This window comes from Lissotriton helveticus, chromosome 10, assembly GCF_964261635.1.
Source record: "Lissotriton helveticus chromosome 10, aLisHel1.1, whole genome shotgun sequence".
Taxonomy (NCBI): Eukaryota; Metazoa; Chordata; class Amphibia; order Caudata; family Salamandridae; genus Lissotriton; species Lissotriton helveticus.
In genome coordinates, this window is record NC_136071.1 from 1,136,522,892 (window position 1) to 1,136,549,208 (window position 26,317).

The following is a 26,317-nucleotide window of genomic DNA, read 5'->3' on the forward strand; positions in this document are numbered from 1 at the left end:
CGATTGGGAACGTTGGTGTAAAAAGGAACCAATCCAAGTTAAAGCCAGGCCCTGGATGCCCGCATTTCCGACACGGTCGATCAAGATGTCGTGATCGACCGCGCCGAAAGCCGCGGACAGATCTAATAAGACCAGGGCCTGGGTAAGGTTCCGATCTGCACCTAGTCTCAGCGTATCCATCACCGCCGCGATGACCGCTTCAGTTGAATGGACTGGTCTAAATCCAGCCTGCTGGTCATCGAGGAAGGAAGAACTTTCAATGAATGCGCTGAGGCATCGAGTGACATAGGTTTCTAAGACCTTCCCCAGGTACGGCAGAAGGGAAATAGGCCGGTAATTGCTCAGAACGGAAGGGTCTGTACCAGGTTTTTTGAGAATAGGTACAATGACAGCTTGTTTGAAAGCATTGGGGACAGAACCTGTGGCGAGTGAGTCATTGAGAAGGGCCAAGGGGGGGGCCAGGACAGGCCAAGAAGGCAGCTTTTAGGATTTGTGGGGGGCAACAATCGTTGGGAGAACCTGAACTAACTACATGTAACAGAGAAATAAATTCGGTCTGGGAGATAGGGGGGAATTCAGACAAGCAACAAGGGTTTCTAGGTGGTAAAAGATGAACACTAGAAGGAGAAGGGGAAGGGATATTGTTTTTGATGGAGGAGATTTTTTCGATAAAAAATGAATTAAGTGAATCACAGAAAACTTGTGAGGGTTGGGGTCGAGCGGTAATACGGTCGGGCAAAGAAAGTTCTCTAACAATCGAAAAAATTTCTTTGGTTTTGGAGGCTGAACTAAGAATTTTTTGTGAAAAGTATGAAGTTTTGGCCCGGAGGATGGAGTTTTTGTACAGTTTTAAAAGATTCATATAAGTGGTTTTTTTTAAGGGGTCATAGTTGCGTCGCCAACTTCGCTCAGCTTGTCTAAGAATTAATTTTTCCTGTTTAAGTTGGTCCGTATACCAGCGCTGAGCGCCATGAGGACGTTTAGTTTTGACAACTCTTATCGGAGCAACCTTGTCACTAGCCTGACTCAGCCATGTATCAAGGGTGGCAGTTTATAAGTTTATAAGTAGGGGTGGTTTGGATTATGAATTCCGTGGGCAGAACTGAAGTAATTTAGCAATTCAGCGTTACTCTTGTGTCAAGAAATTGCTAATAAAGTCCACTGCTCCGCCAGCAGAATCAATCTGCACTGTTAGGTTTGTAACCAGGGCTGGAATAGGGAGCAGTCCTTCTATGTTTAAAAATCACTGCAGATTAAAATGTAAACTGCATGTATTTTTAAACGTAGAGAGATAGCTCCCTCTATTGGCCTTGTTTTAAAACGCTGCCGTGCATACCCCTTGGTGCCCTTACATACTCAGAGTAATACTCTGAGTATGTAAGGGCACCGAGGGGTACGGACAGCAGGGCATATCCCTCTGAGCTCTTACTGATTACTGCAGAGTATGTAAGGGCACAGAGTAGTATGAACAGTAAGTGCATTCGGTATTAGGTGAGCGCTAATTCTTAGTGCAAAATTCATTGTCACGTCAATTTTTGGACGCAAGGGTGCATTTTGCGCTAAGAAAATAGCCCCAATGCCCACTCCGCCCACCGTGAAATTCCACGGAATCTCACAGAATTTTATTGTAATTCTGCAGAATTCTGCAGAATTGATTCCCCCCAATTCCACCCACCCCTACTTATAAGGAACTCATCTATATGATCACATGTTCCTCTATATGATCACAGAACTCCTTGGTGACTTGCAATATCCTTATAATGTATGGCAGGAGTGCTGCAGCTCATTGTTGTAGCCTGTGACATTGGAACTCTACTGTAATAAGTTACAATGCCTCCTGCCAGAGCCATCTGACTGTTCGAAAGGCGGCCACAGGGAAAAATCTCAGCTGGCTTTTAAACAAGGAAATCCATATCTTTGTGTTCTTACTGACATGCTAAAGTTCATTACAATAAAGCAGAAATCTACCTGCATATTACTGCACATTCTGAAATACTTCTGTTTTCAGAAATGTACTTATTAAACTGCATAAGGTTTATTTTGCATAGTTGAGCATCCACATGTATTGCAAAATGGTGCAACCATGGTATCTCTGTCATTGGCAGGAGCGTGATACCAAGTATTTAAGAGAGGGCTGGCCGAAGGCAGTGGTCGAAGTGGGGAAAAAAAGTAGGGGAACTGTGGGTGGAGAATCAGGGGGCGGGAATAACCGAAGATTGAATCAGTGGGCGGAGTCAGGGGTGTGGCTAGAAATAGCAAAACATACCAATTTTTAGTACGTTTAGCATTTCACTGACCAGTAACAGCTTATAACATTATTTAATTAAAGCAATGGATAAACATGTTTATTTGAGGTTTAATCCAGGAAAAAGCAAACACTCATGGGGAATACAAGTTTATGTAAAGTGTTTGAAATATAAGCAGGAACAACCTGTTACCTTAATGCTTTTACTCTCATTGTTCAGAAATCCATGATTATTTTTTGTCTCAAACATTGAGGTCATGAATACAGGGCTCCTCCTGTACACATGTGTTAAGCAGGGCTCAGAAGAGAAAGAGACTCTTCAGGAGAATCTATACTCACGGAAACCCACAAAGGCTCCTTCATATTCATGTCAGCCAGCTAGCTGCTCAATCATAATATAGCAAAAAGAACAACTGGTGGACAGATTGCAGAACAATATCATACATTCACCCAGTACAGACATCTGAGCCTAAATCCATTGTTTCTTTGCTCACCATGCCATTCCAGTTTGGACCCAGCCATATGCAAATCAGTCTTGATCCTGCACCCAATGGGAACAGTCCAGCCCGAACTGCCAGGCCAGGTCCTCCCTCGACTGGAAACAAGCATCCTAGGACCGGTTTCGGGCTTTCAGCCCTCATCAGCCAGGATAGCTTTATTCCAGTGGCATGGAGAGCACGGGACTCATGTCTGAGCATACCTGTCCCACTCGGGTGACAAATGCAAAAAGAACAATTGATGGACAGAATGCAGAACAATATCATACATTCACCCCAGTTCAGAGATCTGGGCTTAAATCCATCGTTTTTTGCTCACCATGCCATTCCAGTTTGGACCCAGCCATATGCAAATCAGTCTAGATTCTGCACCCAATGGGAACAGTCCAGCCGAACTGACAGGCCATATGTATTCAAGTGTCCTTTAATTCAGGAAGTGAAGACAATGCAGTACCCACTGAACTATGCACATAACATATTGCTCTTTGATATGCATGGTACATGTTCTTTGCAGCAGGCATATTACCCCTTTGCACTATCTTAGATGAGTAAAACAGCCACTAGACAAAACATGCTCCCATCTCTCTCCAGCAGGTACATTGATCACCAAAGTTATCTTGGCACTTGTATTGTTGACCGAAACCTGCTGAATATACAAAGAACTTTGCAGTGTTTTTTAAAACTCCTGCACTTGTACAAAACCGGCCCCCCCAAACTAAACTGCCCCCCTACCCTTCAAGTTTTACTGGGAAATGCCTGCTCCTGCCCTTTCACTGCTCCTGTCCAGTCAGTACTCCTGCTCATGCTCGATCAACGCTCCTGCTTCATCAATTCCCCTGTCCCCTCCCTTCTCCTGGCCTGTCACTTCTCCTGCCCGTCACTTCTCCTGCACTGTTCACCGCTCCTGCCCTGTTCACCGCTCCTGCCCTGTTCACCGCTCCTGCCCTGTTCACCGCACCTGCCTTTTCACCGCTCCTGCCCTGTTCACCGCTCCTGCCCTGTTCACCTCTCCTGCCCTGTTCACCGCTCCTGCCCTGTTAACCGCTCCTGCCCTGTTCACCGCTCCTGCCCTGTTCACCGCTCCTGCCCCGTTCACCGCTCCTGTCCGTTCACCGCTCCTGCCCGGTCACTACTCTTGCTCATGCCTAATCACTACTTCTGCCCCGTCACCTCTCCTGCCCCGTCACTTCTCCTGCCCCATCACCGCTCCTGCCCCGTCACCTCTCCTGCCCAGTCACGTCACCAGCAAACTTCTCCTGCCCGGTTACCTTTCCTCTCCTGCCTTGTCACGTCATCTGCCTGTCATGTCACCTGCCCGTCACGTCACCTGCCCATCACGTCACCTGCCCGTCACGTCACCTGCTCGGCACGTCACCTGCCCAGTCACTTCTCCTGCCCGGTCACTTCTTGTGCCCGGCCACTTCTCCTACCCTGTTGCCTCTCCTGCCCTGTTTCCTCTCCTTCCCCATCACTTCTCCTGTCCCAGTCCCTTCTCCTGTCCCGTCACTTCTCTTGTCCTGTCACTTCTCCTTCTCCTGTCCCATCACTTCTCCTGTCCCGTCACTTCTCCTGTCCAGTCACTTTTCCTGCACCGTCACTTCTGCCCCGTTCACTGCTCCTGCCCCATTCACTGCTCCTGCCCCGTTCACTGCTCCTGCCCCGTTCTCTGCTCCTGCCCCGTTCATTGCTCCTGCCCCGTTCACTGCTCTTGCCCGATTCATTGCTCCTGCCCTGTTACCACTCCTGCTCCATTACTTCTACTGCTTCGTCACTTCTCCTGCCCCGTCACCTCTCCTGCCCTGTCACCTCTCCTGCCCATCACCTCTCCTGCCCCATCACCTCTCCTGCCCCGTCACCTGTCCTGCCCCGTCATCTCTCCTGCCCATCACCTCTCCTGCCCCGTCACCTGTCCTGCCATGTCATCTCTCCTGCCCCGTCATCTCTCCTGCCCCGTCATCTCTCCTGCCCCGTCACCTCTCCTGCCCTGTCACTTCTCCAGCCCCGTCACTTCTCCTGCCCGTCACTTCTCCTGCCCGGTCACCTCTCCTGTCCAGTTACCTCTCCTGCCCAGTCACATCTCCTTTCCTGTTGCCTCTCCTGCCCCATCACTGCTCCTGACCCGTCACTTTTCCTGCCTCATCACATTTCCTACCTCGTCACTTTTCCTGCACCGTCACTTTTCCTGCCCCGTCACCGCTCCTGCCCGTTCACTGCTCCTGCTCGTTTACTGCTCCTGCCAGTTCACTGCTCCTGTCCGGTCAGCACTCCTGCCCGATCACCGCTCCTGTCCCATCACTTCTCCTGCCCCGTTCACTGCTCTTATCTGTTCACTGCCCCTATCCGTTCACTGTTCCTACCAGTTACCGCTCCTGCCTATGCAACTTTTTCGTTGCTTTAGTGATACAGAAGTACCACATGGTGCTTGTGCTAAAGTACCATAGCTGAAGTGTGCAAAACTGATTTACATATTGCTGAATCCAAATCGAGATGGCATGGTGTGCAAAACAACAATTGACTCGGATGAAGCCCAAATGAATAACAGCGGCTAAGAATAATTTAAGCATTCCATTCACTACTTTTTTGTGACACACTAATTGTATAGGGTGTTCCCAGATGTGGGTCCTGTGCTCACAGTGCCACTGAAACCAAGCTGCACCTAACGGAGAAGCCCAAATCAGGCCATAACTGGTCTTTGGATGCTCATGTTTCGGTTCTATGTGGGCCTGGCCTGGCAATTGAAAATGGACAGCGCCTATAGGAGCAAGGACAAGACTGGTTTGCATATGGCTGGATGAATATGACACTTTACATCGCGTTTTTTTCACCGTGGTGCAATCACAACGTGGCTGTTACAATTACTGCGTTGTTACAATGCAGTGCCATTAATACGCAAGTTGTTACAACGACTTGCACTAGATGGCACGCTGGAATTAGGAATAGTATGATTTACTATTCCAACTCCATTGTGTGCAATACTAGGGAAGGTGTTGGAATAGTAAATCATACTATTCCTTAGTCTAGAGCGCCATCTAGCGCAAGTCGTTATAACGACTTGCATAGTAATGGCACTGCTTTGTAACAATGCAGTCGTTGTAACAACAGTGTTGTGATTGCATCACAGTGTAAAATCTGCGATATAAGCGTTGTTTCCCGTCTGGATCCAAGCTGAGGTGACATGGTGGGCAAAATAAGGATAGACTAAGATGCGGCTCTGAGTAATTGCCAGTGGTTGAGATTAATTCCAACATTCAATATATCACTTATTTGTATACTTTAGAGCAACAGTCAAGTGCAATAGGTATGTCCAGCCAGGGATTTTTTTAAACACAGTTTAACTTTTAAGAGTTAGATTGTTTGGACTCCGTCGGAGCTCAGCCACAGCTCCTGTCTGTCCACATTCCAGTAATTGTGTTTTAAGTAGTTACAGTTACCAGTACAGGTGTGTTTCTTCAATTACCATTGGAGGCTCAAGTGCCCTGTAATTCTTTGGAGCTGCCTCCTTCAAAGCAGTAGTGACAGTCTAGTGCATGATAGGGTAAATGTAAATGTACATGTATTTATATAGCACAAATCACCGACACAGTATCTAAGCGCTTGCTTAGGGAACCCATTCTGGTATTCCCCTGTGAGATACCCCGGCAGGGTGTCCACAAGGTGATAGCCAGGTATCCCACTGCGAGGGGCCGTAGTGGAGATTAAGCTAGCTATTGCCCAGAGTCGCAGAGTGTGACCCCGTGAGTTGAGTAGGCACCGGAGCGAGAATTGTCGAGTCTGTGGAATTTTTGAGCCCGAGACCCGCCGAGGCGGGGAATCGAACCCTGGTCCATGGCCGATCTCAGCTTCCGGGTCAGCCGCCTCTAACCACTGAGCCACGCTTCTCCCTGGCTCCTATAGGTCAGGTGCATAAACTAGGACCAATTACAGTGTTCTGTTTTCAAGTGCTGCAAATAGCAATCTTTCCATCAGCATAAAAAAATAAGAAAATGCAAATACCAAAAGCAAAAAATAAACGGTAATATATGTATGCAAAATTAGCTATTTGCAAACCTCTTTGAATGAAAAAGCATTCTGCATCTTTCATAATTATTATCATCAGCTCCCCCAAGCTGTGACTGAATAAAGTTACAGAAAATTGTTTCCGTAGGTGAACAGTCTAATGATGGCTTCGTGCAAGCACGACTAAATAGGCGTATTATTGTTTTGTTAAATAATTTGTATCCATTCTCTGCCTTCCATGTATCTGTAACAAACTGTTTTTAATCTCACTGCCAGTTGTTGTTCTATTGTTTAAAATTTCAGGTTACTGAGTTGCTAAGGGCTAGACCAGTGGTTCTTTATCTGTGGTCCAGGGACCCCAGGGGGTCTGAGAAGCCTACTCAGGGGGTCCATGACTGCTTAGAAATTAATTAATATTAACAGATTAGTAAAGTTTATACAAATAAAGACGCAAAATGTACAACAGAACATTTTTAAAATGTTTAATAAATAAGAAGGAATTTGAAATTGGAGGCTAGAAATTATATTAGTATAATCATCACAAGTGCATCAAACACGATATAGTATGGATGTTGAGTGGCCAGAACTGAATTTGGAAAAGCTCCAATCTTCCTATAAAACAAAAATGTTGATTTTTAAAAACTTTATTTGCAAATAAAATAAAGTTTTTTAGCATTTGTGTGTTTGTTTGATAAATTCGAGTTTCTGTATTTGTTGTGTATAGTTTTGCAGTTCAAATCATGGAAGCTTCCAGTTAAGGCTCAGTGGGGGTCCCTAAATTCATCAACGATTCAGTGGAGGTCTGCGGATTCCAGTAAGGACCAAGGGCCTCGTGACGATGATGGTCGGACCAACCATCCGACCGCCATCCTCAGGAGCCCTTTCCAACTGCTGAGTCTGGGAAGTCCCCCCCCCACCATATTACAATGCAACCGCTACCACCATGGCAGTCGCATCTACGACGGAGCACATTTCCCCAAATATGTTGCCGCAAATGCAAACAAAACTCACATTAAACATGTGAATTGTACACACATGCATGACATATATGGGAATATGCCTTGCTACCCATGTACCCCATTGCTGGAGTGTGGCGGAATGTGCACATTCCAATCAATGGGGATGCATACAGCATAAGGATTTACCTGGATTCCGGTGCCCACAGGATGGCAGCCATATGGGTTCAGCTGCCCATTTGCAGGAGGGACCTGGAGGAAGGGATCCATGATTCCACAGTGGAGACTGCTGAAGAGGATTGGAACTGAGAGAGTATGCTCCCCAAACCCTTTGTTTCCGATGACTCTAGGCAGCTGGTCTGACTGCCATGTTCAAGTCATTGGAAATCCTCATTGTAATCCGGATGGTGGTTGGAGATCCCTGCACTGGCCTATGGATGCTGTTTTTCTCTGACTGCCATCTCAGCGGTCAGAGAAAAGCTGTCAGAGTCGGCGGTCTTTCAGTGGTCAGTCTGAGTACAGGATGCATACATCGTAATCTGGCAGTCAGACCGACCGCTTCCGACGAGACCACAGCGGTACAACCACCTCTGACAGGACCGAGGAAAACGTTCCACCCGGCATCATAATCAGGCCCTACGAGAGGTCCATAGACGTCAAAAGTTTGAGACCCACTGACTATGCAATTATGAATACTTGATAGCAATAGCTGATGTGCAGGCAGGTAACTTCTGTACATACCCAATGTCCTACAGCTCACCCTAGAAACCTCCCACTGTTATGTTTACATAGGCCTAAGTAGCAAAGCAACCTTTTACCTACATTTGTCCTACCTTGCTCGGCATAATGGTTCTAGCATGGACCTTTTACCCTGGTATGTGCTGAATAAATGTCGATTTGTTTCCTTGAAACTAGCATCATTTATTATGCATGATGATTCTTAGTAAAATCCCCTGGACATGATGTATGTACCAGGATTATCCTACTCTGTACAATGGTCATCGCTATTTTATCCTAGGGTGACAGAGCTACTTTGTATAGTTGCAATTATTGATTTAGGCTCATTCACATCATCGTACACACAACATATTGATTGTGGTAGGTACCACGTGGCTATCTTTGAGGTATAAAAGAACCACACCATCCCTAAGTAACTAGAGGAGACACTTCCACACTGACACAAGACACTGAGGTCCCTGCACGCTGAAGCTTCAACACACAGCAGTCTGACATTCCTTGCAGGTTGTCCAACTCATGACCAAGACAGGGTCCATCATTCTCTCACATCAGGGAATGGGGTTGGCTCTTTTCTAGGGGATTCTTGGCTTTACACTCACATACATGCTAGGTACACTTCAGTAGGGTCCGCATCATAGGAAATCGCTTGATTACTGTCATGTTTATATGCCTGCATATATTCGCTGTTTTAGCACCATGGTAGAATTTTACCTCCTATTTACTCTGTTGGTTCTTGTAATCTTTTACATTTGCTTCTGTATAATGATTGTCACAGGACACATGTTTTATACTAGAATGACGCTGGTTCAATACATGCTTATTGAAAAAGTTCCCAACGTTTATTCTGTGTATCTCTCTGAGACCTAGTGAGCATAATTGACTAAGCGAAAAGTACTGTTCTGTTTCCACGATCCCAGAAGGATCAAGGGTTGTAATGTTCGATGGTTACCAGAAACTATTCACTCCTTGGTAAGGGTAGGGAGCTTATGGTGGCACTGTGGGCTAGCTGGTCTATAGGTTGACATATGCTTTGGGAGTGCCCGGAATTAGTCTTGTCACCAAGCTCTTTGTCTATTTTGTCCAACAAATGTGCAGATCCTATGTATTTATAGGAACTACACAACTCTACCCTGTGCTACAGACAGGGATGCACAGGGAAGCATCCCCAACAGCAAACTGGTTCCATGTCACACCATCTAACCAGGAAATCTAATTTTCTTGTGTCCCTCACCAAGTAAGAGTAATTCAATGCCTGGCTTGCACTTTAACTCACGAAATGCTTTCGGAAGGATGAACTATGCTAAATGCTAAAACTCTCCAATGAAGGTGATTCACCTTTCCCTAAGAACCCGAGCCCTCATCTGCAAGAGTAGCCCAAATAAGGAAGCGCCACTGCGGAATGCGACTGCTACTCCAGTGTGACAGGGAGCACGGACCACATGCAGCATCCAGCATAGACACTCCTGGTCATCTTGATCACTTCCTCAAAGTGCTCGTACACACTCAGTTCCAGAGCAAGACATGGTGTCCGGGGAATGTCCATACCTGCCCTGCCAGAAGAACATTGTGTCAGGAGAGGCTGAGATATTTTATATGCTGTAACACCATATACATCCCTCCATCACATTTAATGATACACTTCGACCACACAATTCACTGAGCAAATTCATATCTACTAATGAACTAATTAATCCAACCACCATAGATCTCAGGTTGTGTAAAGTGAGATTTGAGTGTTTTATCTATGCCTGCCTGCTCTATACATTTTGGTAATCATTGCTTTAGTGTTTTTGGTCGTACAACGGTTGCTCAGGGATGAACATCAGCAAAGATATAAGTACGTAATGTAAGAACAAAAGCTGAAAGCAAATCAAAAGGCGTGGCAAAACCAATAGGTCTGGCTTTGGAAAAGTAGTGCATTACTTTTTTTGCAAGTTTTGGGGCATATTTATGACATTGTCACACAGTGCGCTGCAGCAAGTCACCAGAAATGCGGATTTTAGACTACAGCACACATAGAAAGAGGAAGTAAGGAGGACGAATAAAGAAATTTCGCCTTGTTACACCTCTCCTCTGAAGGCATATCTTTTTGGCACTTTCCCAGTTTTACCAATCCTGGTAATACTAAGAATGCATCAAAAACCATGGGAGTTGAGTGGAGACACCAATGCAACACCTATGTCATGCCTCCTTAGTGCAGAGTAAGGCAATGCAGTGATTTACGATGCATTGCTTTACTTGGGATTTAAGAAGCCACTCAGGAAAGGGCAAAGTGAGCTTGCACGGCTTCATAAATCTAATTTCTCAGTTGTGCAATGTTGAATGGTGTAAGTGCGACGCAACTGGGGTCATAATATTGCTCGTATTGTTGCAAGTATATAACACAATATTAAAAAGATGAAATATAAGGTAACTGACAAAAAACTAAATGCAGCGGACATATATGTGTAATAAAAATTGTAAACAAAATGAAATTAGTAATTACATATAATTTTAATAGAACAATATGGGTGCAACATGGCATACCTTTGCACTTTGAATAGGTGAAAAAAAACTTTTTAATGTTAATGCACATCACAGGAAAATATAACAAATATTAGGCCGCACACAAAGTAACCCTTGTTTCGTTCAAACCCTTTGTTTCAAATTAATCTCACTACAGTCAAAGATCTGTTGGTATTCTCTCTATTCATCTTCTTCTATCAATACATTAATCACTCAACGTGCTGTATCTCCATGCTACAGAGACTTCTTCAGGGCTAAAACCGACAGAAATGCTGCATTCAGTAAAGAATGACACAAAAGAAGAAAACTTTTAATATTATAATTGTTTTTGTTAACTTTACCAATGGCATGCAAGACACTACTTCTACTTTGTCCTTACTGTTCATATTCATAGTAATTTCCAACATCGTTAACCACCAATGAACAGCAAGAAATGGCTTGGTGAGGTGGCAGTGAAACATACACTTTGTGGTGAGTCAAATGGACAACAAGCATGAGAAAGCCAGATGATATCAATGAGTGTGATCTTTGTGGTCTAGCGTAGGCAATTTTGCATTGTATGGCCATGTCATACAAGCACTGCTAAAGACAATAGGCTGGCTGTTCACATAGCTACAGTTCCTTAAATGCCTCTCTTGAGTCAGAAGCAACTGCCTTCAATGTAAAAATTCACTTTTGCTACTCTAATTAATTGTGCTTTGTAGGAAGGTGGATATTAATAGGCGTGATTGTGAGATCTCACCACGCAGGGCCAGCTCTAAGGTGGTGCAACCTGTGCCACTGTGCTGGGTGCTGACTTGGGGGGGCGTGTTTGCAAGTTTATTTTGGTTTTAAAAGCACCTGTTGTGTTTCTTGCCTCTAGCAATGTCCAGGCAACAATAAAAATGGCACGATGACTCCTGTGATTAATATTCTTCCTGGAGAGAGATCAGAGTTTTTGGTTTAGTTGAGCTTTTGAATGATCATAAAATAGCACAGAGGCTTAATATGCCTGCTGCAATGAAAGTGTACCATAGATACACATACATACAAAGTGAATGAAATGTAAATAGGTCAGTGGGTTACTGCATGTTTAAGAGACTTGTTACTTGCAGTTTATAAGTTAAAATCCTAATATTAAACAGTGAATTATTAACTGTCATCAAATAACTGCAAGCAAACTGTAAGGTTTAGATTAGGACATAGACTAATGTTGCAAAAAGGGTTAGTTTGGGTAGAAATCGATTCTTATCATTAATCCCTTCTCTGCTTGGCCCCCCATGATGAGCCTGTATTACCTAATTGGGGTAGTTCGCGCTTAGGCCTCTGTAACCTTTTGTCCACATAAGGTATCCAAGCAAACTTTGCGTTCTTTTCTTCCAGCATCTTGAGGATTCTAAAGGTATCCAGAGTTTGTGGATTCCCTGGGAGGGGACTAAGAAATTGGCCAAAATATAGCTACTTTTTGTTTTTTAGGAAAATGAGAATAAGTGCTGCAGAGGAAAGTGTTTGTTTTTTCCTTACAAAAGCTACCAACAAAGGGTTTGGGGTGCTAAAATCACCATCTTCCCAGCTTTCAGGAACAGGCAAACTTTTGTTAGAAAACCAACATTTTCTATGCAATTATGGCATTTTACTATAGCCTATTTATTCCTATTTTTTGTGCTTGCAAACCCCTTCGGTTAGTGGTAGAAATGGGTATGAAAGTAATAATAGCTCCCCGAGAATTATTCATTTCTGAAAAGTAGACAAAATTCAAAATTTACCAAGGGGTCATTTGTGTAGATCCTTCCAGGTTTTTCTATAGAAACTAACAATTGAAATAAAAAAATATTGAAACCTGGGGGTCCATTATGATGTCGGGCGGATTGCCTCCCTCGCAACAACACAGGACCTGTTCCTTTTGGTGCTACAGTTGTACCTAGTCAAACCTTCCTATATTCTTTTCTGGATTGGGCAATAGCCAGCATTTCAAGCTATTTACTTTTCTAGACCAGGTTCACCACTTTCTACTTATTCATTAAAAAGAGAGTGCACTGTTCCCCCATGTACCTCTATAAATTTCTCCCCACCCTGCTAACAGACTAGAGTAAGAAGAAAACAGGAGGAAAGGCTGGAACACAGTAATAGTGCGGAAAAGAGTGGTGTCGCCTCACGGGAGTAACACCATGGAGGCTCTGCAGGAAGGTACTCGCCTGCCGCCTAGGTTCTCATCATTAGCGTACACCACTCATACAGAAAATGTGAAGTGTGAAAGAAAAAGAACTGGTGAGGGTGCTAGGGCAACAGTACCTGCCTGTGCACCAAGATTGGTACATAGTAAGGTTGAACCCAACAAAGTGAAGGGGGGTGACACTGATGATGCCACCCCACTTAAGTGAAAGTTAAGAGATGAGTTATAACTCGCTGGCCCTCTTGACTTTATTCTTGGCTGCGAGTTTACTCGTATTTAAAACGCCGACATGTTTCGTTGCCAACTAAAAAGACTTACGGCAACTTCTTCAGGGCTTGGGTCTGTCGCTTCACCCTGCACCCATTCACTGGTGTTCCGTATCACCTGCTGTGGAAGGCATATCTATACCTCCATTCTGGCAGTATCTGTATCCTACTGTGTTCCAGCCTTTCCTCCTGTTTTCTTCTTACTCTAGTCTGTTAGCAGGGTGGGGAGAAATTTATAGAGGTATATGGGGGAACAGTGCACTCTCTTTTTAATGAATAAGTAGAAAGTGGTGAACTTGGTCTAGAAAATTAAATAGCTTGAAATGCTGGCTATTGCCCAATCCAGAAAAGAATATAGGAGGGTTTGACTAGGTACAACTGTAGCACCAAAAGGAACAGGTCCTGTGTTGTTGCGAGTATCTAGAGAGGGGGATGACCTGTTCCTGTAATCCCCTAAGCTCCTTGGTGTAGTGGGCGGATTGCCTCCGCCAGGCTGGCAGTAGCCACCGCCGGCCTGGCGGAGGCAATCCGCCGGACACCTATGCCCGGATTCCCCCCTGCCGTATTAGGATGGCAGGGGGGAGCGCAGCGGACGGAAAGACCGTCTGCTGCTTTACCGCCGTGGTCACCTTGCGACCGCGGCGGTAATGGAATAATATGGTGGCGGTGTCCAATGGACACCGCCAGCCATATTAGATTGGCCACATATAGGTGCCTTTCCGCTGCGGCAATGCCGCCACGGAAAGGCAGGCGGTGTTTGCTGTGGCGGCCCCCTGCGGGGCCCCCAGGTGATGCCGGTTTAGGGGGAGGACAGGGGGGTACCTATGGTACCCCCCAACATTTGCATATGCAAAGCGGAAGGCACCGCACGGTGCCTGCCGCTTTACACATGCAAATGCGTTCATGAGTGTTTTGCATTGTGGCGGGCGGTGCAGACTGCACCGCCCGCCACAATGCAAAACATAGAGGACGCACCCGCCACAGTGGCGGGCACATCCTAATTCCCCCTACGGGACCCCCGCCCTTATGGCGGGTGGTCCCGTTCTCCGTTAGGGTGGCGGGAGGACAAAGTCCGCCCACCATCCTAATGACCCCCCTAGTTGGAAAAAACATTTGTGCCAACATTTTCACCTGTATCTTCTTCTAAGTATGTCAAATTTTCAAAAGCAATATACCTTTTTGTCTGCTGGACCCTTCTAGTTGCGGGGATACATAGGACTTGTAGGTTCACCAAGAACGGAGGTACCCAGAGCCAATATCTGAGCTGCGTCTTGCAATGGCTTTTCATTGAGTACCGAGTATATAGCAAATCATTTGGTAAAATATAAAGAGTGAAAAAAGGTACCAAGGACATCTATATGTTTCCGAAATAGGAACAAAACATGACATTTAGAAGCAGTGGTTACTTGCATATTTCTGAAATTGGTGGTTCCCACAAGCATGTGAATTAGAGGACATTTTTCAAAATGACTTCTTTTTTTTACAAATTGTCTTACATTCGGAAGGCAGAAATTCAAAGAAAGTCAATTGGTAATAACACTTGTTCTACTATTCTGTGTTCCCCTAAGTTTCACGATAAAAATGATACCTCACTTGTGTGGGTAGGTCTAGTTCTTGCGACAGGAAATATCCCAACACGCAAGATGGACACATCACATGGGGTGGCTTGTGCGGTTCTCACAAGGGTTCTGTTACCCAGACTCCCTTGCAAACCTCAAACTTTGTCCAAAACCACATTTTCCTCACCTTTCTGTGGTGGAAAGGTCTGGAATCTGCGTGGATCTATAAACTTCCATCCACCCATCATTTCCCAAAGTCTTCTGATAAAATGGTACCCCACTTGTGTAGGTAGGTCTAGTGCCAACGACAGGAAATGTCCCAAAACGCAACATGGACACATCTTATTTTTCCACAGAAAACTGACCCTTTTTTTTCAATGTACATAGCTGTGGATTTGGGACCCTAGCTCAGCCGGTATCTAGGGAAACCTAGCAAAGCTGTAAATTTTTGGAAACTAGACAACCAGTGAAACCCAGGATGGGGTGACTTCTGCGGCTCTCACCAGGTTCTGTTACCAGACCCTTTGCAAACCTCAATTTTTTAAAAAGAAACACCCCCATTTTCCTCATATTTCTGTGATGGTAAGCTCTGGAATCTACATGGATCAAAAAACTTCCACCCATCCAGCATTCCCAAAAGTCTTCCGATAAAAGTGGTACCCCACTTGTGTGGGTAGGCCTAGTGCCCATGACAGGAAACGTCCCAAAAAACAATGTGGACACATATTTTTCCAGTGAAAACTGACCCTTTTTTCCGCAATGTGCCCAGCTGTGGATTTTGGACCCTAGCTCTGCAAGGACCTAGAGAAACTTAGCAAACCTATACATTTTTTAAAATTAGCTATCCAGAGGAGTCCAGGATGGGCTGACTTGTGTGGCTCTCACTAGGTTCTGTTATCCAAAATCCCTTGCAAACCTCAAACTTTGTAAAAAAAAAAAACAGACTACCCTCCCATTTCGGTGATGGAAAGTTCTGGAATTCACGGGGAGCTACAAAATTCCACCCAGCCAGAATTCCCCAAAGTCTCATGATGAAAATGGTACTTCATTTGTGTGGCTAGGGCTAGTACCCGCAACATGCAATGTCCCAAAACGCAACATTGACACATCACATTTTTCCACAGAAAACTGACCCTTTTTTTGCAATGTGCCTAACTGTGGATTTGGGACTCTAGCTCAGTCGGCGTCTAGGGAAACCTAGCAAACCTTTACATTTTTTAAAACTATGGAAATCCGGTATGGGGTAATTTGTGTGGCTCTCATCAGCTTCTGTTACCCAGAATTCCTTGCAATCCTCAAACTTTGTAAAAATAAAACAAAATGTCATCATATTTCTGTGATGGAAATTTCTTGAATATGCATGGATCCACAAACTTCAAATCTTCCAGCGTTCCCAAAAGTCTTCCAATAAAATGCTACCTCACTTGTGTGCCTAGGCCTAGTGCCATGACAGGAAACATCCCAAAACACCAAATGGACACATCATATTTTTTGCAGAGAAATCATACCCTTTTTGTGCAACATGCCTAGCTGTGGATTTTGGACCCTAGCTCAGCCATCACCCAGGGAAACTTTGCAAACCTATACTTTTTTAAAACTAGACACCCTGGGATATCCGGGATGCAGTGACTTGTGTAGCTCACACTATGTTCTGTTACCCAGAATCCTTCACAAACTTTGTAAAAAAAACACACATTTTCCTCACATTTCTGTGATGGGAAGTTCTAAAATGTGTGGGGAGCCACAAACTTCCAGCCACCCAGCATTCCCCAAAGTCTCCCAATAAAAATTGCACCTTTCTTGTGTAGGTAGGCCTAGTACCCATGACAGGAAATGCTTCAAAACGCAATGTTGACACATCACATTTTTTCAGTGAAAACTTACCCTTTTTTCGCAATGCACCTAGTTGTGGATATTGGAACCTAGCTCTGCTGGCCCCCAAGAAAACCTAGTAAGCCTATACATTTTTAAAAACTAGACATTTGTGGTAAACCAGGATGGGGTGACTTGTGTGGCTCCTACCATGTTCTGTTACCTAGAATCCCTGGCAAGCCTCAAACGTTGTAAAAAAAATAATTTTCCTCACTTTTCTGTGATGTAAAGTTCTCAAATCTGCCTGGATTCACAAACTTCCACCCACTCAGCTTTCCCAAAAGTCTCCCTATAAAAATGGAACCTCACTTAGATAGGTAGGTCTCGAACCCTCGACGAGAAACAGTCCAAAACGCAATTTGGACACATCACATTTTTACCCGTGAAAACAGACCTTATTAGCTGTGGATTTTGGACCCTAGCTCTGTCGCCACCTTAGGAACCTAGCAAACCTGTACATTTTTTAAAACTAGACATCAAGGGAAATTTAGGATGGGGTGACTTTTGTGGCTCTTCCCAGGTTCTGTTGCCCAGTATCCTTTGCAAAATCCAAACTTTATAAAAAATAAAATACATTTTCCTCACTTTCTCTGATGGAAAGTTCTGGAATCTGCTGGGAGCCACAAACTTCCACCCACCCAGCCTTTCCCCAAGCCTCCCGATAAACATGATACCTCACTTGTGTGTTTAAGTCTAGTGCCCACGACAATAAACACACTAAAGTGTACTGTGGAGACATTAAAATTATCAATTACAAAAGACCTTGCTCTGCAAGGGAGTAACCAGCATTTTTGATCCCGGGCTTGGCGGCCATCCAGGGAAACCTACCAATTCCAGGTATTTCTGAAAACTAGACACCCGAGGGAGTCCAGGGAGGTGTGACTTGTGTGGATCCTCCAACGATTTCCTACTGCAAACCTCAAATTTAGCTGAAAAAAATCACATCTGTCTCACATTTCTGTGTGGGAAAGTTGTGGGATCACCAGGCTGACCCAAATTTCCTACCACCCAGCATTTCCCTAGCTCCCCCGAGAAAAATGGTACCTCACTTGTGTAGGTGCACCAAGTACCCGCAACACACAAGGGCCGCAAACATATTGTAGAGACATAAAAATCATCTATAACGAAATGATCATGGTTTTGCCAGGGGGGCACCAGCGTTTTTGTTCCTGGGCTCGGCGGCCATCTAGGAAAACATAGGGACAACCCCAATCTGTTTCCTGGGGGAGGCAGAGAGATTGTGGCAAATTTTTTTGGGGGGTGGGGGTTTTGGCATGCCCATTCTGGGCAGCCCCGGCTCCTACATGAATTAAAAAAAAATAATCCCTGTGCCTAGTGGGCTTTCAGTCCCCCCGGGGGGCATATAAAGGGCTATTGCCCCCATATGCCTCCTGGGTTGCAGAAAGACTGTGGCAAATATTTTTGGGGTGGGAGCAGGTGGCCAGAATGAGCATGCCAATGCATGATCATTCTGGCCAGCCCCCACCCCTACGTATAACAAACGAATCCCTGGTGCCTAGAGGGCTTTCTGCACCCCCAGAGACAAATTACGTGCTATTGCCCCCATCTGCATTCTGGGGGGCAGAAAGACTTTTGCATTTTTTTGTGGCGGATTTTCTTTAAATACCCTGAGAAGAAGTTTCATTGCCCTGACAGGCTCCAAACAAACAACAATTTTCCTACCGAGACTTAAAGTGAGCTTAAAGAAACAATGATCTTTCCTTTAAGGGCACAGCCAGAGAAGTAAATTAGCCCCCACTTAGACTTGCATGGTAGCCGCTGAGCAAAGCATACAATTTGAACCTTGAAGGAAGATCCGCAAACATTGTTCCCCCAAGGGCACTTTCCTTCTTTCCTTCGTCTTTTCCTTCTGTTCTCTGCTTTCCTATTTTTCTTCCCATCTTCAATTTTTCTTTCGTTCATTACAGCCTTTTTTATCTCCTGCTTTTTCTTTTTTCTTTCCTTCTTTGCATTTTTCTGTCCTTCATTTCTTTGCGTTCTAACTCTCTTTGCCTCCCACTCACATTTGTTTTAATTATTTTCATCACTTCTCTCTCCCTCTGTAACCATGTGTGGTTCCTTTGCACCCCCGTGACCCCACCACACAACTGTGTCATGTGTCATGTTCTATTCTTTCTTGTAGTGTAATTTAATGAACTTCTGCTTCCGTCTTGTGACCTGGAAGTCACAGTAAAAAGGAAAGATATGAAAAAAACCATTTCATCTGTCCTCTGACACTTCCGCTCAAGGTGAAATAGTGGGCGCTTTGCCATGCCCTTGTCCCCCTTTCAGCAATTAACCAATTTAGATTAGTGGGCCTTAGACAGCAACGCACAGACTTTTTTTTTAGAAGTTCCAGAGTTTCGCCCTTTACAAAGCTTGCAAAGTTCCAAAGTGTTTTAAACCCAGACTGCCAAATACATGCAGAATTTGCCTCTGCAAGTTTTCAGTTTTGGAATTTTTCTGATGCACAGTGGCAATAGAAATTCGGATATTTCTGGACCTAATAGTACTGGTTCTACAAAACAGCGGGGGAGGTGTATCAAGTATTTTTCGGGTCTCAAGCTGTTTGCGATTGGAAAAATGCATTTTGGTATGTATCATTCCCAAATTGCGATGCGGGAACATGTTACCGAATAGCAGTTTGGAATTGCGCATGCATACCAATTCAGTATTAGGAAGGAGCATGTTGAGGGCGTCCCTTACTAATACCGAATCGCAGTGGTATGTAAGAATGTTTGCCAACTCATTCACATTTTACCGCCTACTTCGAGTAGGTGGTAACACATTTGCAAACAAGAAATTGTCCCCAAAGGACCCTTTCCGCCTTTGAATGCTCATAAAATCTTTAAGAGCAGGCAGTGGTCCCACAGACATCAAACACATCCCGTTTTCCTTTAAGGGTAATGGGCTGTATTAAAACAAAAAATTATAGCTTTAATTAAAAGCAGTACAAAAGGGGGTGGTGATGGACGGAGCATCTGAACCAATCAAACACTCACACCCAGTCAAAAGATCTGGGTTTGATCCATCACCGTTCTTTAGCCCACTCTGCCACCCCAATTCAGACATGGCTATATGCAAATCAGTCTGACCCTGTGCCTCATGGGAACAGTCCAGCCCGAACTGCCAAGCCATGCCTTCCCTGGACCGGAAACAAGCTTCCGAGGACCGGTTTCTGGCATTACAGCCGTCTTCAGCCCGGCTTGCTTGAATCCAGTGGCAAAGTGAGCAAGGGACTCACGTCTGAGCATACCCTGCCACACTTATGGCGGCCAAAGCGGTACACAAGGGGGTGGTGATGGACGGAGCATCTGAACCAATCAAACACTCACACCCAGTCAAAAGATCTGGGTTTGATCCATCACCGTTCTTTAGCCCACTCTGCCACCCCAGTTCAGACATGGCTATATGCAAATCAGTCTGACCCTGTGTCTCATGAGAACAGTCCAGCCCGAACTTAATTAAAAGCAATCACAGACATGGTGGTCTGCTGACCCCAGCAGGCCACCATCCCTGAGATTTTAGCGATTCCGAACTGGGTTGCAAATTGCGACCTACCTCTTTAATATTCATGAGGTAGTTTGATTTAGGACCCACTAGGAACCAGTAAACGAAGCTCTATGAATTTCATATGTTAGAAATAGTGATTTGCTAATTGCAATATGCAGAGAATCGCAAATAGGTAATCGCTATTCCTAATATTGATAAATCTTACCCTAGATCCAGGTTATTGGTTGCAATTTGCATCCTGTAAATCTGCGACTCTGAGAGCGCCAGAAGTTACAGCCAAAGTTATAACCTACTTCTTGCCTGTCCCTTTTAGCGTCAAGAGTGAGGGCGAAAAAGATCCCACAGCCTCACAAATGCCTGCCCTGGTGCCTGCCCATACACCATACAAAGCTCTACACAATCAAGTAACGTCCTACATCAACCATCTAATAAACTTCCACCTACCGACAAGACACCTGCTCTACTCTTCTCTTTCCCTAGCACAGAGGGGCTGCTCCTTCTCCTACATAGCCACCAAGACCTGGAATGCCCTCCCACTTCGAACTGCACCTTCCCTGGTGGACTTCAGAAATAAGCTCAAGACCTGGCTTTTTGATGGAGATCTGGCACCCTCAGCGCCTAGATAATAGGGGGTTGCAGTGCTGCGCTATATAAATGCTTAATGATTGATTGATTGCCCATATCCCAACTCAAAGCAGGCCTCCTGGTTCATTTACGGCTCCGAGTGCATTGGAAATGGGGTTCAAAAAGGGCCGGTTTGTGGGTGCAGGATTAGGTTTAACATTTAGAAATGGACCAAGTAATACCAGGTACATATGTTGGCTCCATTCCAGGGTTAATAAAATTGCAATGCTCAGCATTTGGTGCAAGGAAACTGGCTGCAAAAAAGGTTTTGGCCCCTGACATCCCCAAACTAAACAGCAGGCACCTCATAATGAGGTCCTTCCTGTTTTCTGGTAAGCACATGTTCTGCTGAATCACCAAATATGGATACACAAGTTACATCAATTGTTACTAATGTCTTGACATTGACATGAAGTCCTGAAGCAAACACTGGGAAAATGACCAAGTCCTTAAAGGATGCATAAAAAGATTACATTAAATCAGACGTTTTCTTTCTTCAATTCCTCAAGGCCAGGCTAATCCCAATCAAATATGAACCTTTGATTGTGGACTTCATTATGCACTGCCTAGAACTAAAATCAAGGGACCATTACTGATTATTTGATCAGAGGCCTCTAAGCCCTCACACAGTCATACTGTAACGATAATTAAAGTCCTGGCAAAAGAACTTTGCAAGTAGCAGAACTTGGAAGTAAAACTTAGAAAACTCTCAAATATTTGGCTTAGAAATAAGACTCAAAGGGAAAAAATCTATTTTCTCAAGGCAAGAGATAGCGCCATATGGACAAAGCATTTCTGCTGTAAAAAATGCCCGATCTGGCCATTTCCGACAGCAAAAATGCTTTCACATATGTACAAAACACGAATTGTGATTTGATAGCACAATTTGTGCTTGTGATTCGGTATTTCGAAGGGTTGTGTTAAGGGCATACCTTCTTAATACCGAATCTAAATGGGATGTATGCATGTTTTGCGATCAAATTACTGCAGCAAAACATTCACATTTTACGGACTCCTTGAAGTAGGTAGTAATCCATGCGCAAATGGGAAGACGTCCCCATGGAAAAAAATAGTTTTTAAGAGCAGGCAGTGGTTCCACGGACCACTGGCTACTCCTTAAAAAGTGAAACTGTGAAGTTAATTTTTTTCTTTTTAAACACATCCCATTTCCCTTTAAGGAAAACGAGCTGCATTTAAAGAAAACAAAAAAAGATGGCTTTATTAAATAACTATCACTGACAAGTGGTCTACTGACCTCAGCAGGCCACCATCCCAGCAATGGCTGCAAATCCTAAGTGGTCACAAATTGTGGCCTACCGCATTAATATTCATGAGGTAGGTCGATTTCCGACCCAAAATGAATCACTATTCAAAAATAAAACGTTTTGTATATTAGGAATGCTGCTTTCCTTATTGTGAATCTGAGGTAAGCGCAATTAGGAAATTGGTATTCTTAATGGTAGTACATTTGGCCCTAACTGAGCAAACGGTGGATCACACAGGAGCCGATCTCACATCTCTCAGGTGTCGAATCTTCTCTGATGGACGATTTTATTGGTGAGATAGAATAATGATATGAAAGCAACTAATGAGGCAGAGACCCAAATCACTCTATATTCCTACATTGTGTAGGTGAGAAGATGGATACACATTTCTAACTCTCCCCAATATCTTGCAGGTGCCAGTTTCCCAGCAGTGATGGCCACTTCCATGTTGGTCCTTAAGTCAACATATATTTCATCATGTGCATGTTATATGCTTTGATTGATATTCCTAGGGCTTCAGAGAGCTAGTAAGCACATACACAGTGACCAAAACTAAATGGAAGTAAATTCATCAGGTGTGCCATTCATCCTAGCTGAGATATCCCTTCCTTCATGAGCAGGGCATGGTGCTGAAGAACATCCTGGAGGTGGGGCACACACTGGAGCTGTCCAGAGCAGAGCCAGGGATGCATCTGTGAGGGTAGTTGCAGGTAAAGTATAACAATGCCTGCTTATCAGGGAAGTGGAAGTGTGAAAACAAAATCAATTTACAAAGAATTGAAATCTGAAGGGGAGGAAAACTGTCAAGATGAATACCCACACCGTGGGAGTCCACCAGAAGAATGAGTAGTGAAGACAACAATTCCTGGCGGAGACCAAAGAGTGTGGTAGTGCTGTAATTTACCTGAGTTCTCAGTAGATGCAAGTAGTGTTAAGCATAACCCATGTTTTAAGTCACTATCCGTAGCATCGAAGAAAGGTCACTGATAGATACTGAGACCCTTTAAGGCAGCAGCATGATTTTAAGTCAACACAAGAGGCTAACCTTATGCATGAACTCTGTAATGCCACATCTTCAGCAGCATAATGTAAGGAACAAAAAGTAAAAGAGAATTAAGAATTTCTTCAAATTTATAATAACCAGCTTCATTCTAGAGTCTTTGTTTCTTGGATGCTGCATTTCAGACAACTAAGGGGTCTATCACGATGGCTGGCGGACAAAGTCCGTCCGCCATCGTATCGGCAAATGGGACCGCCCGCTATGTGTGCGGCGGTCTCGCAAATCCAATTAAGATTTACATTGCGGCGCAAGGTAAAAAAGGCATTTGTGCATTTGCATGCACAACGTGACAGGCACTGCGCGTTGCCTGGCACGTTGTGCATGCAAATGCAGGGGGGTACCATAGGTACCCCCCTGCTGCACCCGCCACACCCCCCAACCCCCAGCAAACTCTGCATGCCTTTCCATGGCAGCGACGCCTGCACCATGATATGGATGGCAGTTTCTTGCAAACACCGCCACCATATCAAGACCCTTTTCCGACTGGTCACCTGTTTGACCGTCGGAAAACTGGTGGACGGTCTTTCCGTCCTCCGGGGTCCCCCCCACCATCCTAATATGGCGGGGGAAATGGGAGGCGGGCGGTGAATCATGGTGGGCGGATCGCCACCGCCATTATAATAGACCCCTAAGTATTCACTTATCTCTATTCCTAAACATTCACTATGCATCCAATTCATATACTGCATTTTGGAATATATAAAATACATAAAGTAGAACTACAGTAGTACCTTTGCTACCTCCATAGTTTTCCAAATTTTTAAATAATAAAAAAAATTAGTAATTTAATAGCATTGTCAAATATTGTAACTGCTTCTTTTATTTTCTCAGTTGACTCTTCTGTGGTGTCCCCCAGGGGTCTCAGTGGTCACCCCTTCTTTTTTATTGTCTATATGATCCCCGCCTCATCTGATCCAACTTTTTAGCTTTGGACTTGTTAGGTTGATGACACTTTGATCATTATGAAAATGTCAAGTGATTTTTTGAATTTTGAGTTTCAGTTGTACAATTGCCTCTACAATATTGAGAGCTGTAGGACGAACAACCATCTGAAGTTTAACTCGGGTAAGAGAAAGATTATTCATCCAATAAAACCGTCTCCATTCTGGTGGCTACTATTTTGGCATCTCTCAATAGGTCCTAAGCCACCCCCGTCCACTGAGTAAAAGAATCTCTGCATCAAAACCACCTCTGCTGTCTGTGTTGGACCAAGTGAAGGCAGTGGACAGCTCATGCCTATTCCAGTTCCGCTCGCTGAAACATATACTGCATCTGTTTGCTTTTTTTCATCAGGTGCAGATTCTTAGGGGCAGATGTATCATCCTTTTTTTCTCGCAAACGCTTCGATTCCTAAAAAAGCAGCGTTTGCGACAAAAAAATCGGCAAATGCGATGTATGAAGAAAATCGCATCACAAATTTAAGGAATCGCCAAATTTGCGATTCCTTAATTTTGCGCTAGCATTTAAGGAATCGCAAAAAGCGATTACTTAAATACTATGTAGGAAAACAATAAAGTTTTGCGATTTCACACTAAGAAATCGCAAATTACCACCAACTTGTAGTTGGTGGTAATTTGCGAATTCTTTTACAAATGTACTTTTTTACATTTGTAAAGGTGGCACGTGGCGCTCATGCATGCCCTTAGGGCATGTATGTGCGCCAGATGTGCACACATGTAAATTTCAGGGGTGCAGCAGGGTGTCCTTAAGACACCCTTGCACCCTTGAAATTATTCTCAATTTGCGATTAGCAAATTGCGAATCGCAAATTGAGAATAACTTCCCATTCCTTCCTATGGGCCTTCTGGCCCATAGAAATGAATGGGACAGTATTCCTTAATTGCGATTAGCAATTTGCTAATCGCAATTAAGGAATTTTAAGAAATCGCAAAAAAATAGTGTTTTTCTACATACATCCCAAATTGCAATTCTCAAATAGCGATTTCTAAAAAATCGCTATTTGAGAATCGCAAATGGTGGTGATGATCCATCTGCCCCTTAATGCTTTAATCTCTGCACATTTGCATTACTATAACTCTGTCTATTTAGCTCTTCCCTTTTGTTTGTTCCAGTAATTATAGTTATTCCAAAATTAAAATTAGTTATGGAGCTAGAACTTATGGACCACAATTCCTCCGCATTGGCTTCCTTACACCTGCTCTGGGTTAGACAACTAATTATGTTTACATTGTTTTGCCTTGTACACACATCTTTCCTTACTGATCTTTTCAATTTATACAATCTAGTTCACACATTAAAATCAAATGGTCACTTCCTCCTTTAGATTCTGACGTGTCTATGGAAATCCCTAGGTAGTCGTCCATTCTTCATGGCAGCAGCCACTATATGAATTTTTCACCTTTAGAACTTTTCCCCAGGCCTTATATTTTGGGTTTCCCGGTCGATCGTTAACGGAACTAGTTGCCTCTCATGATGTGCACTCACTGCTGAGATACTCCTGCTTGGAAGATTGTTTGAGCTTAATAAGTGGCAAACATAAGCATATGAGTGCAACCTTCTTCTCCCATTTGACATTGACCAGGTTCATGCAACTGAGTTTGAAGGTAATTTTTTTTTTACTGAAGTATTCCAGGACATTATCAGTGATGTGCTGGTGGACATCCCAGAAGTCCAAAATTTCAATTAAGATATTATGGCATTGTCATGCATACGTCATCGGTGTTTGCTAGCAATCCCCTCGCACGGTGGCGTAACTCATCATCGAGAAGGAATGTATGATGCTACAACGCATACATTTACAATGCATGCCTTTCAAATGCAGTTTTTACATCGTAACATCTTTTACAACGCATTCTTTCACCTCACATGCCATTGCATTACATTTTCAGAAACTACCTTTACAACGCATTCCATTACAACCCATTATACTTTTACCACGCATACCATTACAATGCATACCATTACATCACATTTAAGGTAAGTGTTGGATAGACTAGGGGTAATAATTAATATTCTAACTCCAATGAGTGCAACAGTAGGGTAAGTGTATGATAGTGTAGGGGTAAATTACTATTCTAACTCCAGTGAGTGCAACAGTAGCGTAAGTGT